Below are 19,603 nucleotides of genomic sequence, written 5' to 3'. Positions count from 1 at the left end.
TACAAGATTCTATTTATTTATTTATTTATTTATTTATGGATATTTCAGCATTATATCTAAAAAAAAAGAAGTAGTATCTACGTTTGTCTTTTCCATTATGTTTGAAATTCGAAAATAAATCTATATCCTTTTCTCGTGATCTATTTTATAAGAATATTTGTCTAACGTGTGTTAAAGGAGAAAAAGAAAGAGAGATAGCAGACTGTTCTTTCTCGTTGATGTTTTAAAAGAAATCTGAATCTTTTAGGAATGTTTTCCCACGTTTGGCATAACTTCGAAGTCGATCCAGTCGCAATATGTAATACTCTACTGTAACAAGTCGGTCTAGTAGCGTAGGTCGCGTCTGCGTGACTTTCGTGCACGAGCAAGAGTTAGGCCGATGTTGGAGGTTAAAGCAAGAGAGAGAGAGAGAGAGAGAGAGAGAGAGAGAGAGAGAGAGAGAGAGAGAGAGAGAGAGAGAGAGAAAGGGAGAGAGAGAGAGAGAGAGAGAGAGAAGGAGCGAAACGAGGAACTTGCAGAGAATGGATAAGACCTGGCAGGTGGCCAACCTTCGAGATATTGCACATGTTTCTTCACCGGCATTTGCATACCAAAAGCCGTAAAGTGTGAAACTATTGCAGGCAAGGTCGATCCGTAGATCGCAGATTAAACGATCGTTCGTTTGCCGATAAACGTGTCTTTGCTTTCGCGCGGTCGAACATAGAAAAGAAGAAAGTCCTGTATTTCCTGTTCTTTTTTCTTTCTTTCTTTCTTTCTTTCTTTCCTTCTTCCTTAATTTTTTAAAGCAGTCGATTAATATTAACCCTTATCGTTTACGAGTATATCGTTAGAACGTTCGTAAGTCGATTTTCCACGAATTATTTATGAATGAGTAAAAACTAAGGAGAGATGTTACGTCATTTTTAAATGATAATTACTTATAAATGAAATTATTTTTATAAATGTTACGTAAAAACTTTTTACTCGAATACTGGGTAGAAAAGAATAAATCTACAAAATTTGATTGGTGTAAGAGTTAATTAAGAAAATTAAAAAAAAAAAGGTAAAAAGAAAAGAAGAAAAAAAGAAAATCTTCTCGCGAAAGAAGCAACCTTTCAATCATAATAATCGAGTATCGATCACGATAGAAGGTAAATGTATTTGCATGTATGCCTGAGAGCTAAATTACATGGGTCTCCTTTTAGCGTAACAACCTGTAATTATTATAAAGGAAGGAGGAGTATAGATCGTGCGAGAAACGATACTGATCGCGGAAGCTATAGGTTGCATCGTGTCACGAAGCGCCACGAAATTAGGAAGCTTTTTTTATTTTTTGTTTTCTTTTTCTTTACTTTGTTTCTCTCTCTCTCTCTCTCGCATGCGCGCTTTCTCCCTCTCTCCCACTTCTCTCTCTCTCTCTCTCTCTCTCTCTCTCTCTATTATCTCTCTTCTCTCTTTTATCGATCATTTTAACCTCGTTAATTACGTTCACGTATCGATATACCAATACAATTGAACGCGTACTAACATGATTGCATTTACTATTCCAATTGCATGATAGGTAATCCCGTAGCTAATTTACAAACTGCAATGCCCGATTCGATTCAATCTCTCAAGATCAAATACCGGATTTGAGGTATTCATTAAAAAAAAAAAAAGGCAATTAAGAGATCGTCAATTCGATAAAAAAAGATTTTATTTCATCGGTGCAGCGTTTCATTGTTAAAATTTTTATTATTCAGGTGCAAGAAATTATTCAAAGATTAAAATTTCAAAGCTTGTATTTTGTCTATTGTAGCGATATCTATTATAAATTTGACCGATAGGTAAGAAAAATATCGATAAAAAATGAGGGGTGATTAATAAAGTACGAGAAACACAACGAATTTAAATTAATTAATAATATTTCAAATGTTGTCGCGAGATATTTAAACAGAGGAATAACTTTCCTCATTAGATATCTATTCAATGAAAGCTTATAGCGATTATCATTTTTTTTATCTACGTTTATTTTTCTTTTTTATCTATTGTTATCAATTTTGATATAAATTTTTATCTCATATTGAAATTTTTCTTTTACACATAATTGTACATGTATATATGTATCTGTCTCTTATCTGTCTTATATACAGATACATTCTTTTATCTTTTAGTTTCTATTTTTATCTAACTTTTTATTTCAATTCTATGATTAATATTCTATCTCTCTTTTTTTCTCTTTGCAGTCTCATAATTATATATATATACATATAAAATTGACATCATTACCTTGATTAAAAAAATTAATGAAATTAAAAAATATCACGTTTTGTTGGAACAAAAGTTTCAAACACCAGTACCTATAATTTTTTTAATTTAAACAAGAAGAATAAGAAGAAGAAGCAGAAGAAAAAGAAAGAAAATGAAATAATACAAATTTAAATATCCATATATAAATATGCATTGTTTCTCTATCTATAACTTTATCGTTCAAATACGCCAAATTCTATAGAATCCTTCCCATAAAATAAAATACTATCTCGTTTTCTTTTTCGTTCTCATGCACGTCGACGATGATTCTCGTGTTTTTCCTTCGGTACGAAATAAAAAATGAAAATAAGTAAGTAAATAAGTAAGTAAGTAAGTAAGTAAGTAAGTAAGTAAGTAAGTAAGTAAGTAAGTAAGTAAGTAAGTAAGTAAGCAAGTAAATAAGTAAGTAAGTACTTGTAGTGAAACGGAGAAAGACTAGAAAAAGTTAGGTGGCGTTTATAGCCGATCGCGGACGATGTTTTCCGAAACGGAAATCGGCGTGTATTTCCTTTAAGTGTTTTCACGTGTAATATAAGGTTTCAAGGAGATGGGGGTTCCTCCACCGTTAACGGCAAGTACTATCGTCGGTACCACGAAAGCTTGGTCGTCGAGGTTTAAGGATCGATATCGACGGAACCCTCAAAGCAACCAACCAACGGCTAGCTTTATCGAACTGCGTAGACCTACTATAGTTGCAACTTCTCTCTCTCTCTCTCTCTCTCTCTCTCTCTCTCTCTCTCTCTCTCTTGTGGCATTTGTGGAATCAATTTTGCACTCGCTGGTGCACCGTAAATGCTTACGGGACTATCATGTGCCGTGATTGGCGGAAATAACATTGATGTCGGAGCTAGCAGTTATGCACATATATATGTCTATATATATCTATGTAATATGTGACGTAACTAACCGATGCGAGTTAACTTTACTCGTGGAATCAAAGTTATCTTTCTATTGTACTTGAAGTTGATTTTATATTCTCCCTCTTCCTCCTCCTTTCTCTCTCTCTCTCTCTCTCTCTCTCTCTCTCTCTGTCTCTCTTTCTATAGGAAACTAATAATTAATCTATCTGTTCTTAATAATAATAATAATTCCAAACTCGAAACAAGTATTACCTTGAGCTAATAATAAATATCAATTTTCTATTATTTTAAAAATGTAGACGGTCGATGTCCGTCTACATTTTTAACGATTCATTATCGTTATTATTATCTCTCTCTTTTTTTTTTTTTTTCTTTTCATAACACGTTCTATAAAATGCAATTCTTTTAATCGATTAGCATTAAAAGCTTTCGATCGATAATTTTGAACGAACGTCGTACGGCTTGCATTCTCGTAGCTTTAAAGAGAGGAGTCAGGGTAACAAGCACGTGATTTACACGAGTATAAAATCGCTTTAACGAGACTACATCGACGTGTAACTTTACGACGTCGAGTGACAATTTTCGACTACGGACTTTCCATTATCTTCTTAGCGAACGCTAACGTTACGAGTAGATACTACTACTACTCCTACTACTCCTACTACTACTCCTAATACTACTACCACTATTACTACTACTACTACAACTACTACTGCTGCTGCTGCTACTACTACTACTACTATTACTATTACTATAGTACTACGTAAAGAGTAGATACGATGTTCGCAGAATCGAGAACGATGTAATCGATTTATCGCTCGTCCATTCGAGATGGCTTTGCTTCCTGCCTGTTACTCGTTGTTCTCTTCCGTAATGGAACGAAATTATTACTTTTTGCCATCGACGATAGAGCGCAACGTTGCAAATGATTTTAAAACGAATCTCGTGGCGAATGGTCTCTAACTAAATAAAAAATAAGAAGGAGAAAAAGACGAAGAAGTGAAAGTAAAAAAGCAAGAAAGAAAATATTCTTTCGTAAGAAAAGGAAAAATGGATATGTACAACAAAGAACGGAAGAAAAGAAAACTAACAACAGTAACAACAAAAAGCAAACAAAGAGAATTAGAAAACTGCTTCGATTAAAAAAAATTGTTGAACCGTAAGCGTAAAATCGTTAACGTGTTCATTCGTCCGACTACATCGTGCCAACAACCATAATCACTGAATTTTACCTTCCCTTCGGAGTAACTTTTTTATCGGACTACAACAAAGAGAATTTTCTCTCTCTGAATTCGATTCAATCGAGTTCTTACCGATTTTTCAAACGACGATAGATGTAGATGTAAATATAAAAAAGTTTAAGCCAATTGAAAACTACATGGAAAACATTGTCTCGAGTTTAAATAAAATTCAATTAAAGAATAACAGAGAGAGAGAGAGAGAGAGAGAGAGAGAGAGAGAGAGAGAGAGAGAGAGAGAGAGAGAGAGAGACAGAAAGAAAGACAGAGAGATAGAGACGTGAAGGACACACAAGAAATTAAAAATAAACTTAGTCGATTAAATACGTCTACGCGTTTGTCTGTTTGTTTAATTTGTTTAAAACTTCACAAAAGACTACAGGGGACGACCTTTCGTCCTTATACCAAAACTAAAATGGGAGATCGACCGAAAGATGATACTACTGCTAATTAGAACGTTCTTCATAACGTCACAGTCGCGTCCAAAAGTCCCGAAGGGAAAGGTGTCCAAAGGGAAATCAGAAAGAAGACGAAGAACAATTCAGAATAATCATCGTAAGTTTAGTATTTCGTAAGCTTTTCTGGATAATCGACTATATATAGACAGTAAAGAAGAAAATGGAGGGAGGAGGGAAAAAATAGATCGTCGAACTCTCAGTCTCTCTCTCTTTCTCTTTCTCTCTCTGTCTATAAGCATACTAGTCTTGTGTTAGCTATTTTACCGCGTGAAATTGGATCGGATTTGCGAATAAGGAACCCGTAGAATCGTCGAGAACGTACGTATATATGTGTGTGTGTGTGATGTATATAAGAAAGAGAGAGAGAAGGCATAGATAGATAGAGGCTAGTAGTCGAGAAAACTCGTTTCTCGATTGCTATGCATTTATGCGAACTTGAAGTACCCCGTCGTAAGGACGAAAATGCTCATACCTCTCCTTTATCCCGACCGATCCGTTTCCTTTTTTTTTTACTTTTTAAGTTCCATTTGACCTATTATATTTATTATTTATTTAGTAAAATTATCGACTCAATACTTTTTAATCTTGTACGTTCTTTCATCTTTCGATAAGTACATTGACGTATTTATAAAACTTCCAAGGAAGTCTCTTTAGATTTATATAATTTTGTTACTTCGATATGTATTCGATATTACCGATAAAATCGATAGATGGATTTAATGATTGATACAGAAAAATAATAAATACATTGGCGGATTAAAATCGTAGTGAATATATAGTGAATCGTAGTGATTATAACGGGATAATGCCATTTCAAGCTTTTATTAGTTCGAGCTGTTCGAAAACGTGACTCGTTAACGCGAAAGCTAAAAGCAACACTTGAGGAGGAAGAGGAGGAAGAGGATCTCTCTCGACGTTCTCGTATCCTTGCATGTAACGCCTATGCATACGCCGTCACCAAGAGTTCGTCGTCGTTATAACAGCTCTGGCACGAAACTACCTGTCTCAGGGTGCAAACGAGTTCCACTAATTTCTCGTAGAAACTTTGAACTTAGTTGACAGGGGATACTCCGAAACAGAGAGCAAACTCTGCTCTATGGCTAGAGAAGTATACATATCGATTTTTAATTAATTAATTAATTATTTATTTAATTATTTAATATTTAATTATTAATTGATAAACGAGATAACTTATTGATACGATGGATATGTAAATAAATCGATCTATCTTTTTTCCACGAAATTATAAATTAATTATCAGAAAATTACGTCCCCTTCGCAATCCTTCGATCAAGATTTTTAATGAATTAATTATTAAATAATAACGAATATAATGTGATGTAATATTTTTATAATATACGAAAATATATTGATCGAGTCGACTTTTTATTTATCTCTTCTATTTTCTTTTTCTTTTTTTTTCCTTTCTTAAAAATAATAAATCAATCCATTTGTAATTTCCCACAAAATTGTGAACATAGTGATAAACGTTTTCTATGAAATGGATCGTTGAGATCGTTGGATCACGATTCATGGTAGCTTAACGCGAACGTTTACGCAACGTGCTTCACGTAGCTTTGGATTCGAACTAAACTGAGGATGATCTATGTGTTGGAGAAGGAGAGGATGAGTTCTTTCAAGTTTCAATCTCTCTCTCTCTCTCTCTCTCTCTCTCTCTCTCTCTCTCTCTCTCGTTCTCTCTATGATGTATGTGTGTGTGTGTGTTTCTCGTGGTAAACGATCGAGAAACGAGGTTGTTCGAGAAATCGTGCTTTCGAAATTCCTGGAATCCAAACTGGCTTAGGGTTAACGTTTCGTCCAGGGATTGCGAGTCCGATGTGTCCTATCCTTCTGCAATTTCGTCCTGACGTTGCCTGGCTAAGCTCTCACGTACCGAAGTTTACGATGGGAACGAAGGACCGCGAAACGTGCCAAGCACGAATTCGAGGCCGCTGTGAAGCCTCGCGAATCTCGCGCTCACCGACCCGTTTAAATGCTATCGGCAAATGTCTTGAGAAGAGTAGGATTTAGAAGACCGAGAAAGAGAGAGAAAAAAAAGAGACAAAAAAGAAAGTTTATTTTGAGAAATCATAATTTTCTTTCTCCACGAAGAAATAATTATGAATTTATTTTTATATAACAAAAGAAAAATAATATAACAAACATAATTTATTTCTGGCATATAAATGGAAACTAAATTTTGATAATAATTGAAAGGATTAAGAGAGATAGAGAGATAAAGACAGAGAGAGAGAAAGATAAACAGAATTTTAACGCAATTTATTAACGTCGTAATTGCATAGCGTATGATATAATAACTATAATACATAACATCTATGTAGAGAATTAATTCTGTTTATAAAATTATACGGAGTAATGATTACAAAACAATCATAAAATAAATACATATATATATATATAAATCTATATAATTTAATAGTGATATACACATAGAACGGTATAATAAATCTATTAAAAAAAGATTCTCTCTCTCTCTCTCTCTCTCTCTCTCTCTCTCTTTTATGGAAAATTAAGCAGATTTGTACAATAATTTTCCATGAAATTAATGAAAGTAATTAATACGTCCATTTATGTTAATTATACTATGATATATAACTACCACAATATAGGCCATAGGATATCATCGTTTTTATTATCCTAACTTATCTAAAAATATCATTGAAACCAAGTACATAAAGTATCACGTTTTATAGTAGACACTCTCATAAAATTTTCTTTTCTCTTTGAAAGTATATACGACGGCAAAGAGATCTCGATCGTGAGTTCGTCGCACGTAACCGTAAAGTGTGCTTACGTAGGTAAGCTTCGCGATTTGATTTTCAATAATAGTATACATACTATACTATACATACTTACACAACGTCATCGAAACCACGCATAACGCGTATCGCTCGATAATGCGTGCTCACGCGCTTCGTACTCTCTCTCTCTCTTTCTATTTCTATCTTTCTTTCTCTTTACTAACGCTCGTATAATTTTACAAGGACGTAACTCTGCGTCTCCGATCGTAAAAAGTCGTCGTAGGTTTTTTGTCACGAAACGAAAGAGAACCAGTTAATGATCAACGCGTCGTAACAACATCCGATACGACCTTTCTTCGAAGATACGAAAGAATTTATTTATTACACTTTCCTTTGTTTTCTTTTTTTTCTTCCGTAAATTTTCCAACATCTTTTGTCCCTTTTAACTCATTATACTTCATTCTTATTCATCTAATATTACCATAGCGACGTGTAAATATTTATTCGGTTTGATTTCTATATAATGTTAATATTTGGAGTATTTTATATAATAGCATAATATAATATAGTACTGGATTGATCGATAAGCGATGCGGATATATTTAGAAAAAGGAAAAAAAAACGAAATCAATATTTATCTGTTTAACCAATTCTATATGTAAAGATTGACGAATTTAAATTAAAAAATAAATTTATCTTATATGTAATTAAATATTCCACCCTATATATATATTTTTTGTTAGAGAAGGAGAAGTCTCTAACGAGTATAAGGTCAATCGAGGTATTTCTACTTTAAACGAGGTTCAATTAACATCGTACGTGAAGATTTATATTCATGACGATCGAATAGACATACACACACAGAGAGAAGGGGAAACAGAGGGAGGGAGAGAGAGAGAGGGAGAGAGAGAGGAAGGGAGAGAGGGTGAGAAGGAGAAAGGGAGAGAGGGAGAGTAGAGTGTAGACGTACGTCCTACCTAGACGCAATCCTAAATCTTATTTGCGTTGGGATTTCGTCCGTAGAAATTGAGCTCTCGACCGTTCAACGGTGCATGGATACACTCCGGGTAATGGGTTTAAGAGCGAAGGGTGAGTTTCTCCTCCTGAGTTCGTCCTGTCGATGCCTCCCTGGATTTCTGCGTGTCTTTGATAAATGGATTAACGATCGACGATCTTCATCTCGTTACGCTTTGAGCAACATCCATCGGTTTATTCTAACTCAGAAAGGGGAACTTGAAACTTTTTAAACGTATTATTCATTAACAAGGTCTTTTATGGATTATATCATCCCCCGTTTCTCTCTATTCATTTTAATTAGGTTTAACATCGACTCTTTGATGTGAACTTATTAATAATGCTATTTATTATTTTGATATATACACACACACACACACACATGCATATATATATATATATATATATATATATATATGTATGTATTAAATTTTACATGGTTCTTCTAATCGTCCGAATAATGCTGGATGAATTTTGTTGATAGCTCCTATCGAATTCCAAACGCAAATTTGAAATTCTCGTTGATTTGAAATCGAGATCATAATGGGTTTTTCTCTCTCTCTCTCTCTCTCTCTCTCTCTCTCTTGTTTAATCATTTTATTTCGAGAGCTTTAATCGTGTTGAAATTGTTAACTTGTACGAATATAAAACAAAAAATTCGACGAGTTTTAACAGAAAAATGTAGTCAGTGGAAACTGTAACATAGGAATGTTCATGAATTGTTTAAACTCGATCGTGAATATAATGTTTCATCCTTCGAAGCATTTCTTTTTTTTTATCTTCTTTCTTTCTCTCTGTCTTTTATTTCTCTGCTTTCCTCTTTTCACATGTAAATCCTGATCGCATTTTTCCAATGATATTAACCGGGTTTCGTGCGAAGATCGAGAAAAAAATAAAAGAATAAGATTAAAATAGAAAGAATGTAAAAAAAGCAACGAGGATAAAAGCATATAGAAAAAAAAAGAAGAGAGTAAAAAAAAATCCCATGTAAGTTCTACGTCGGTTGACATTGGTAAAGTAAACAAAAGATAAGAGCAAAATGACAATTTCTCTATGTGTAAAACGCGAAAATATTGGTATACTCCTACAAGTTATTCGTGTGTGCATGGATAACGATATCAAATAACGTTGTGTGTTATTGCATGACAAAGAGAAATGTGTGATTCTGTAGATAAAATGAGAATAGATAGAAAAAGAGAGAAACAAAAATAGAAATAGAAGAGGAGAAAATAGAATAATAAAAAAGAGAATCTATAGGATGTTCTCTGGTCGAATGAATTTTCCGACCTTTTTAGAGAAACCGATATCGTCCGGTTATCTTGAAAAACGAAACTATGTATGTAAGTTATGTACGTATGTATATTTGTCTGGTGTGAAAATCCGAAGCTCAAAGAAGAAGAAAAAGAAGAGAAGAAAAAGAGGAAGGCTAAGACGAAGAAAAAGAAAAAGAAGAAGAAGAAAAAAGAAGAGAAAGAAGTTGATCCGAGAAGAGAATACTCAAAGCATTTCCTTCCCTTATTCATTCTTCTCCTTCCGCTTCTATTCCTAGAGTTTCCTCTCGTTGTCGTCGTTCTATATCGATTTGCATTCGACGAATTCAAATTCGATCGAACTGAGAAACAGAGAGAGGGACAGACACATACATACAGATAGAGAGAGAGAGAGAGAGAGAGAGAGAGAGAAAAGGAAAGAGAATAGGAGAGATAGGTAGATAGAGAATGAGAAAGTGAAAGAGAGAGAGAGAGAGAGAGAGAGAGAGAGAGAGAGAGGAAAAGAGAGATCTTCGTACGTACGTACAGCATTCCTCGATTCGCCTAGACGAAGCGCAAATTTGTCTTGTCACGCTTCAAGAGACTCGTCTTCGCGATGCCCGCGTCGCGTCGTCGTCCTTACCACCCCTCAACCAACCCCATCTCCACAAACTCCCACCCCCACCTACCACACCTCTTTCCCACATAGAAGAAAAGAATAGAAAATGGAAGTACCATTGGTTTTTCTTCACCCGACCGTACTGAAAGTTCTACGGTGATTCTTATCGACATAGGGAATGCAATTTCGGAAAGGATAGAAAAAAAGAAGAGGTAAAGAAAATAAAAAGAAATAGTAGAAAATAATTTTCTTTCTTCCTTTCTGTCTTTTGTCTTATCGCTGTCTTATAAATCTATCTCTCGTTTTATTTTTCGATAACGAAATTTATTTTCGATAACGATCGATAAATATGCGGAACGTTTATTTCGTATAAACGATCCCTTTCTCCTTTCATTATCTATATATCTTTGTCCTTTAGTTCGTGATACATACAAACGATATTTATCGACGAATACCAATCGTCTATTGTATCTTCGATGAATTCTGATCGATTCTTTTTCTTCTTTTTTTATACTTATTCTTATTCGTATTTTATATCGAGAGGATGGTGGGATTGGTACTTACGATATGCAATTCCAATCTGCATGGCTTTACAAGAAAAAAGAAGTCGATTATATTCGATTGAGAGAGAAGTCGTAAAGATTAATTGAATAATATAACTAAATCGTATAATCCATAACGTATCGATGCGTGTCTTTGATGATGTGGTAAAGGAATAAAAAGGATAAGAGATTACGTTATATACTCTGATGGCTTTTGGATAAATCGATAAATATTCAGAGCACAGATTTCATTATCGGTTTGCGGTCTAGCTCTTTTCTTTTTTTTTCTTTTTTTTTCTTCTTTTTTTTTTTAAGAGTGGTAGAAGCGAGAGCAAGAGAGAAAGGTGAAGAAGGTGGAAGAAGAGGAGGAGAAGGAAGGGTATTCAGTGATAGAGAAAACGATCGTCCAACTTAATTGAGAATAATGTTCGAGGCATCCGGAGGTCTTCGGAGGGAGATTCTCAACTCTCAATATCCAATTTCATTCTTATGAAGTAGATTCGTCCCATGGGATGAAGAAAACCGGGAGAGGTAATTATTCGTCGTACCTCGAACAACGCGTTTGGGATATTTTTATGAAAGTAATAAATCGTTCGAAAGTGTTCCGATCTAAAAGGACATGAACGAAAAAAAAAGAAAAGAAAAAAGGAAGAAAAAAGGTAGAACCGAAAAGGAAAAGAAACAGAAATTATGAGATTGAAGACTAATCGATTTGTGAGAAGTTTAAAAAAGGAAAGAGAAAGGTAATATATAGAAGAACGTTTACTTGTTGATTTATATAATATTATTCTAATAACAAATAAAAGAAACCAATTAATTTTATATCGTCATTTATCTAACCATTATAAATTTCGATAATTGTCAAATACGAATATCGTTGTATCGTTAAAATGATGTAAAAAAGAATGTCATAGCTTTATTATTCGAGAATAATATATTATTTTGTCATTTTAAAGACTATGAGAGAGAAAAGTTAATACATCTCCGGGAAGATTCTCTCGTCTTTTACGAGACAACGTATCCTTGGTTTTGTAACAAACGTAATGCATTAGAATCCAAGCTCGAGGGGACAAACAATCGGATGTTTCAGAGAAAAGATGAGAAAGCTCGGAGAAAAGAGATAGAAAAGGAAGATGGAGGATACAGACTTCTTAGCTCTGTCTCTCTTTCTCTTTCTCTCTCTCTCTCTCTCTCTCTCTCCCTCTCCCTCTCTTTCTCTCTTTCTCTCTTGTCGTTCTATGTTCAGAGAGTCGAGCGTTGAATATGCACATGGAGAATGAGTAGATTTCACCGTGGCTTTTCTCATCCTTCTTTCCTATCCTCTTTATTCTTTTTCTTTTTATTTTCTCTATTCGTTCCTTGCCTTTTACCATTACATATTTTTTCTTCTAAGAAGAAGTCTAAGGATCGAGTAAAACAAGACAATATATTTAATAATTTCTATCCTCCGATCTTTATTCTCACAAGAGAATTTTAATCCTTTACGAAAAGTTGAATGAGAAAACGATAAGTCGATATTTTAAATTGACTTAAAAAGAAAAAAAAAAAAGATCTTCCTTCCGATACGTATCCTTTTTTTCTTTTCTTTCCTTCTTCTCTTCGATTATAAAATCAGAAATTATAATCTCGTATAATAATAAGAGGAAATTTTAATAATGATCTATATACTATTTTAATATCAATAATTTCGTAATCTGAAATATACAATTTTAATAACAACATACAATTTTTATTAAACGTTATTTAAGATTCTTTATCATAGATTTCTAATGAGCAAATTCGATCGATCGATAATAGCTTTGAAATATCGACGTTTTAAGGGATGGAAAAATTCAGAGATAGAACGAGCAAAGACATCACGTTCTTAAACGATAAAGGATCTCTTTCACCTATCGAGACAACCTATTCCCTCTCGTTAACACCGTAAAAGAAGAGAAAGAGGGAGAGAAAAAAGTGCACGTGGTCAGAAACGATTCGCACATATACATACATACATACATACGTACATGTATATATATACACTTATATATATAGAAACAGAGAGAAAGAGAGATCCAACAGCTCTCCCTATTTCTCATTTCCCGTTGTCATTGAGATATCAATGATATTTTCATTCTAACCTCCTTTTCTCATTCTTTTCTCCCTTATATTTCTTCCTCCCTTCGAACACACACGTTCTTCTTTCTTTCTGTTATATTTCTTCTTCGTAGAGGGTAAGAAAAAAAAAGAAGAAAAAAGAGAATTTTTCTTCGATTAATCGACTCGTTTCTCTATTCGATGTATTTTCCGTCACAAAGATCTACGAATTATACAATATTCATTTCTATTTTCTCTGTCTTTTTTTACCTAATACACTTGACACGAGAAGAATTATAATTTTGTAATTAGTTTTAATAATTTGTAACTATCATTTATTTAAGGACAATGATTGATTTAACCGATCGTTCAATTTGTAGTTAGATCAGACGATTTATCGAAGAATTACAATTTGTGCCAGTCAATTTCGTTTCATTATTAATCCCCATTAGAATAATAAATTTTGTCTTGATCAAATATCTGATCTATAGATTCATAATTGTACAAAATCATATGGAATGAAGAAGAAAAAAAAAAGAGAGAAAAAAAAAATTTAATTACAATCGAAACTGACTCTTACAATCATGGATTTTTTTCTCATCGATATTTAACAATATCGTCGATGTGAAAATCCTACGTAAAAAAAAAGAAATAAATACAAAAAATACAGAAAAAAAAAATATCGGATCACTGGGTCTCTACCATCTCTCTCTCTCTCTCTCTCTCCCTGATAATTATATTTTCTAGATCGTTTCGAACTCGTTAAAAAATAAAAAAAATAAATAAACGAATAAAAGAGAATGATATATAAAAAAAAAGAATGAAAAGAAATAAAGAAATAAAGAAACGAACGAACGAACGAATGAACGAACGAACGAACAAAAATTTTAGGATAGTTAAAAGAATTTTGATCGTGTTCAAGACGTATACACGGTTCATTGTTAAGGTTCGCTCACCCTAAGGCGTTTGTCCACGTGTACTAGCAAGTAGGGGAAAAAGGGGCAGGGGGAAAGGACAGGATGATGGGAAAGCACCCACGGGACCTGCAGGTGCAACGGCAATAGCAACGGCAACGGCAACGGCAACGGCAACGGCAATGGCAATGGCAACGACAACGACAACGACAACGACAACGACAACGACAACGACAACGACAACGGCCAGAGGGCAATCGAGCGAGGTTCTGTGTCTGCTGCTTGTGCTGCTACGAACTCGAAGGGAGAGGGAAGAAGAGAGAGAGACAGAGGGAGAGAGAGAGGGAGAGAGAGAGAGAGATCTGGCCGCAGTTGGGTGGCTACTCCCTGTCGACGGCTATTGTCGGAGCATTGACTTATCGACCGGGATAGGAAGCATAGTTCTGTCCTGCGATGGATTGCGGTTACGTCTGTTGTTCCGGTAACGAGGATCCCTTCTCCCTTTGCCCTTAGCCCTTAGACAACCTTCAGCACCCTCCTATTATGCATATACCCTATATGTATGTATATGCTTTTCTCCTTTCCTTCCTTAGACACACTCTCTATCTCTCTCTCTCTCTCTCTACTCTCTCTCTCTCTACTCTCTCTCCATCTATCTATAGATGTCTTTGTCTGTTTGTCTATTTGCCTCTGTCTCTCTCTCTCTCTCTCTCTTTCTCTCTCTCTCTCTATATCTATCTATCTCTTGCAATAAATCCATCTAGAACAGAGTGTGATAGAGATAGAAGGACTTACCTAAGGCCAACGTTAACGGGATTCCCCGTAAATAAGACAGTTCCGTCGAGGATAATGGATGTCGTTAGCACTATGATCGATGGTGTATTCTCGATCGACATTGTGAATCGTCATCCCTCGGTTAATACAGATCGAATTAGTCTCGACGTTAACGTCGATTGATACGACGTGCCGAGTGTGACATCGAGTTTCTCTCGAAATTACTGTTTAATAAGATTGCATTTAGTAATTCTGTTCCTGAGATTTGTAATTAATTTATCTTCTTTTCCGTTTCTTTTTTCTATTTATTTTTCTCTTCTTTTTTTAGCAGGGGAAACTGACGGATTGAAATTGATCGTCGGATTTTACTTCAATCTTTTTCTTTTTGTTTTTTCTTTTCTTTTCTTTTCTTTTTTTTCTCTCATCGACGAGATTATTTTATCTCGGGAGTATAGATAGAAAGACGAGTAAACATGTCCTTTACTCAATCCCTTCCTCTCCCATCCTCTTCTCTCTTCTCTCTCCTCTCCTCCCATCGTCCCAACCATCTAACTTCTTTCCCGAAGTATATTCTATTTGTTTGTAATCTAGTCTTTTCTCAGATAGTTTGAATAGACTCGAAAGTTTCGTAGGAGAGTTATCTAGTGAAATCTTAGAGACCCGAGTCAAGATTTTCTTTATTCCCCTTGCAAAACAGCCTATTGATATCTTTCGAAAGAAGTAAAACAAAGTTGCTTTATTTAAGGAGAAAAATAAAAAAAAAAAAATGAAGAAACAAGAAGAAAAAAATGTAAACAAATGTTGAAAGATGGGAAGAAAATGTTTGAAGGAAAGTAGTTTAAGTTAAAGACGTTTGTTTCGACGTTGTGAAAACTTTGAGAGATATTAAAGGATCTATTTTATATTTATTAACATGTGTATGTATATATATATATATACACATGTATTTTTTATCTTTGCTATAAGTAGTATATAGTAGTAGTAATAGTAGTAGTAAAATAAATAAAGTACTGCTAAAGAAATTTTACGGAATGAAATTTTACAAGTTCGTAAAAGACGTTAGAAAATGTATGTAAATTATATACTAGAAACGAGTTCGTTATTCTCACTTTAAACCGTGGGAGCCCGTTGAACCGTCTCTAAAATGTCTTAAATTTGCACGTACCTAAGTACATGATGGTTACGTAAGGAGAAGAGAACAATTAGTAGAATGAACGTCATCGCCTCTGGTTAAATTGCGTTATGGCAATGAGTTCAAGGTTCATGGACGATATCTCATCACTTCATGTAGACTAATTCACGAAGCTACGTCCGAGTTTGAAATCTTTCAGATCATATCAAGATAATATTTTCTATTTTTAGTTATTACAAAAAAAAATCTTTTTTCAATAATTGGTATAAAAGAAAAAAAGAGAAAGAAAAAAAATTACAACGTTACAACGTTACGTATTCAATATCATCGATCTTAAAATATTGAAATAGAAAAATTTTTCATGCATCTACCATCAAGATTTAGTGTAAAGTATTAAAATGTCGATAGGGAAACGAGCATAGAGAAAATAGTTCTGCACTGCAGGGAAAATAGTTTGGCACGAGGTTGTTCAATCTCCCTCTCCGAACTCGTTTTCTCTTTAAAAATCTCGAAAGAGCGCGTCGATGTAAATTTTAGATACGTCCGTTTAGCTTGTAAATCCCAACGTATCCATTAAAACAACGAATAGTTACATTATTTTTATTTAATATAAGAGCTAAATTCATATAACCGGGATAGTTATTTTTCAATTTTTTTTATTAATTTCAGCTTTGAGAATTCCCATTATATGAATTTTTGATAAACGATGTGTCATATATAAAATTCGTTGTTTAATTAAATTATTTCAATGGTCAAAATGTATTCCCATGTATTTGTCAGATATATGAATGATCATTTTACGAAAGAGACATCGTAAATTATATAACAGTTCATTCATTCTTCTTTATCCTTCGTAATTTATTTATAATTTTTTCTGTTTTCTTTTTTTTCTTTTCTTTTTTCCTTTTTCCTTTTCTTTTTTTTTTCATTAAACACACATAACTCAACATTATTCTCGATAGTCATAAAATAGATTTTATGAAAGTATATCGTAAAAATATAAAATTTCGTTCTTTTATCCGATAAATTTAAGGGTATCGTTCAAGTTCGAAAGGATATTACGAAAATGTTATAAAGTATAAAATCGATGAAGAAAAACAAGACAAGATCGCACGAGGTATTCGTTATTCACCTTTAACAAAATTTTTGTTCTTGACATATCGTTCTTGAGTTTGAGAACGTAACGTCGAGAGAATGTTTTTCGTTTCGAGAGAAAAAAAAAAGAAAACAAAGCTGTGGCACTATTTTGTTCAAAATCTAATTAAAGACTTTTCGGTAGTATTTATTCGCGAGCGCGATCGATATATATATATATATTTTTTTTTAAATGGGAATCGAAAAATATATATGCGATTACGAAACGATCATTAAAAAGTTTTTTTTAGAGATATGAATAAGAAAATCTTTGTTATTAGTCGGACGAAAATTACCGCGGGCTAATTTTTCTTTCGGATTAAAAGCGTCTCTAAAATTGTTCGCCGAAATTTGCACCGATGAACTTTTAACCCGTTTGTCAAAAGTCGTAGCTGGTTTATTCGCTCCAGCGAGTTTTCAGTTGGTCAGTTTTATCGTTTAAAGAGCTTTGCAGAAAGAGAGAAAGAGAGAGAGAGAGAGAGAGAGAGAGAGAGAGAGAGAAAGAAACCAAAAGATAGAAAGATAGAGAGATAAAGATATATACCTACGTATATATATATAGACTAGTAGTACTCGGTGTAAAGCCGGAAAGGTTTTTATGTGTTAGAGAAACGCGGTAATGCTGCAGTTTGTTACGGGATGTACGTAGCGTTAATGGAACGGTCGGTGAACGTCGAGGAAAGCCTAAAAGAGGCTTCTCATTTGGAAACTTTCGCAGAGTTTTCCACCGTCGAAGAAATCGAGCCCCGAGTAGTATCTCGTAGAACATCCCGCGAACCATTCTCGAGTTACTCCTAACGACCCTCGCTGCATGAAGATAAATACTCGTGGAATTGCTCGAAACGCTCGTCTACACTACTCTGCGTACAGAGTTGTACGCAAAAAAGAAAGAGAGAGAGAAAGAAAGATAGAGAAAGAGATACTCTTTAAAAGAACTAGAAAAGAAATGTTTATATATATATATATATATATATATATATATATATATATTGTTTAATTCAATTTACAATGAATCTCGTTTTCTTATCAAATAATTTTAATAATATCGATTATATAAATTTTATATGAAAATATATTTGAATAAAAATATACGTACATACATACGTATGTGACAACGTCGTAATTAGTTTATTAAGAATGTTAGAGACAACCTTGTAAACGTGAAAAACAAACTCGAGATTTGTAAGACGACACATCAAGGTTAGTTGAGATAATTACGAACGTAAACAAATAAAGCTCTAAAGGTTGAAGGTTTGTCTGAGGACACAAGCAGGTCGGTCAGTCCTTTGTCGAACGTTGCCCGGGATAGACGATACGTTTCGGAACAAGAATTCTTTAAAGCAGCAACGAACATTCTTCTTCGATAATTGTGTTAAAGGAGACGTAGAAGAGGATTTCGAGGTTTGTAAATCATTATCATTAACGATCAGCGATATTTTTTCATTACAGAATATTCAATTAATACTGCGAAAACTCGAGTTATTACATTTATTACCGCTTTATTAGTTCCATTTATTTAAGTATAATTTTAATTACGCATAATATAGATATATGTATAACATTAACGTATTATATCGTATACGTCGTTCTTATTACTATATTCACCGATAATAATTATCGTTTCGAAAAGATTTTCTATATCTTGAGTATTGGATTTTCTCTAAAGGAAGAAGGTCTACTGTAAAATCGCATCTCAATTGGATCAACGTTCTTCTTTTATGTGCACACACACACACACACACACATCATATATATATATATATATATATATATATATATATATACATATTCCTGGAAGTCGAGCATATAATACCTAAACCCGCATTGCAGTTCGTCGTTGGTTCTCTACGAGTCTAGGGAAGCTATTCGTACAAATATATACAGTCTCGCTATTTGTAGCAATAGCAACGGCAACGGCAACGGCAATAGCAACACTAGAAACTCCTTGAGACGCGCGACACCTTCTCTCTGCTCTTCGAGACATCATGCTTGCATGTATGTTTGCTCGTGCCATAAGCAAGTGGTACGGTAAATGTGTACGAGAGATGTGAAGAAAAACGGAGAGAAGGGAGAAAGTTTAGCTTAGAAAATCCGAAGGAGATATTAAATATTTGAGATTTAATATTAGAGCGTATATGTATATACGTGTACTTAGTCTTACGTAAAATTGAAATCTTTTTTTTTTTGCTTTTGTTTGGATTTTTTTTTTCGATAGTTTACTATACCAGAGCTTTTCTCTTATGCAAATATATTTTTTTGTTCTTTCTCTTTTTTTTCTTCGCTTATATTATTAACAACCAACACGTTGAAAACAAAACGAAATATATATAGGTGTATATGTATGTATGTATAAAATCGTTCTATCTTTCGGTACAACCGAATAAAAGCTCTTTAAATGGTGTCAGGAGGGTCATCGAGATCACTAAGATATTTCGTCGCTATGTGAGAAACGTGGATAAAGAAAAAGGCGAGATAGGAAAAGAAGAGAGAGAAAGAGAGAGAGAGAGAGGAATAGATAGGTAGAAATTTGAGAGAAAAAGAAAAGAGAAAGACAGATCACTC

General features: G+C 33.9%; 1 protein-coding gene across 11 annotated transcripts in view; it reads left to right on the top strand.

Moving 5' to 3' along the window:
* LOC127069278 (fasciclin-3) overlaps positions 1-19,603 on the top strand; it is a 267,122-nt gene that overhangs the window by 97,738 nt on the left and 149,781 nt on the right. Inside the window, exon 1 of one of the 11 annotated variants that reach the window (XM_051006093.1) lies at positions 18,289-18,442. The exons of the other annotated variants lie outside the window; for them this stretch is intronic. The gene's annotated coding sequence lies outside the window, so the exon portion shown is untranslated. Of the gene's footprint in view, positions 1-18,288; positions 18,443-19,603 lie in introns of those variants that run through there. 11 annotated transcript variants of the gene reach the window in all.

Source organism: Vespula vulgaris, chromosome 15 (genome assembly GCF_905475345.1).
Source record: "Vespula vulgaris chromosome 15, iyVesVulg1.1, whole genome shotgun sequence".
In the NCBI taxonomy this organism is placed as follows: Eukaryota; Metazoa; Arthropoda; class Insecta; order Hymenoptera; family Vespidae; genus Vespula; species Vespula vulgaris.
The sequence above is the reverse complement of the archived record's forward strand: the minus strand, read 5'-3'. Positions and strand labels throughout refer to the sequence as shown.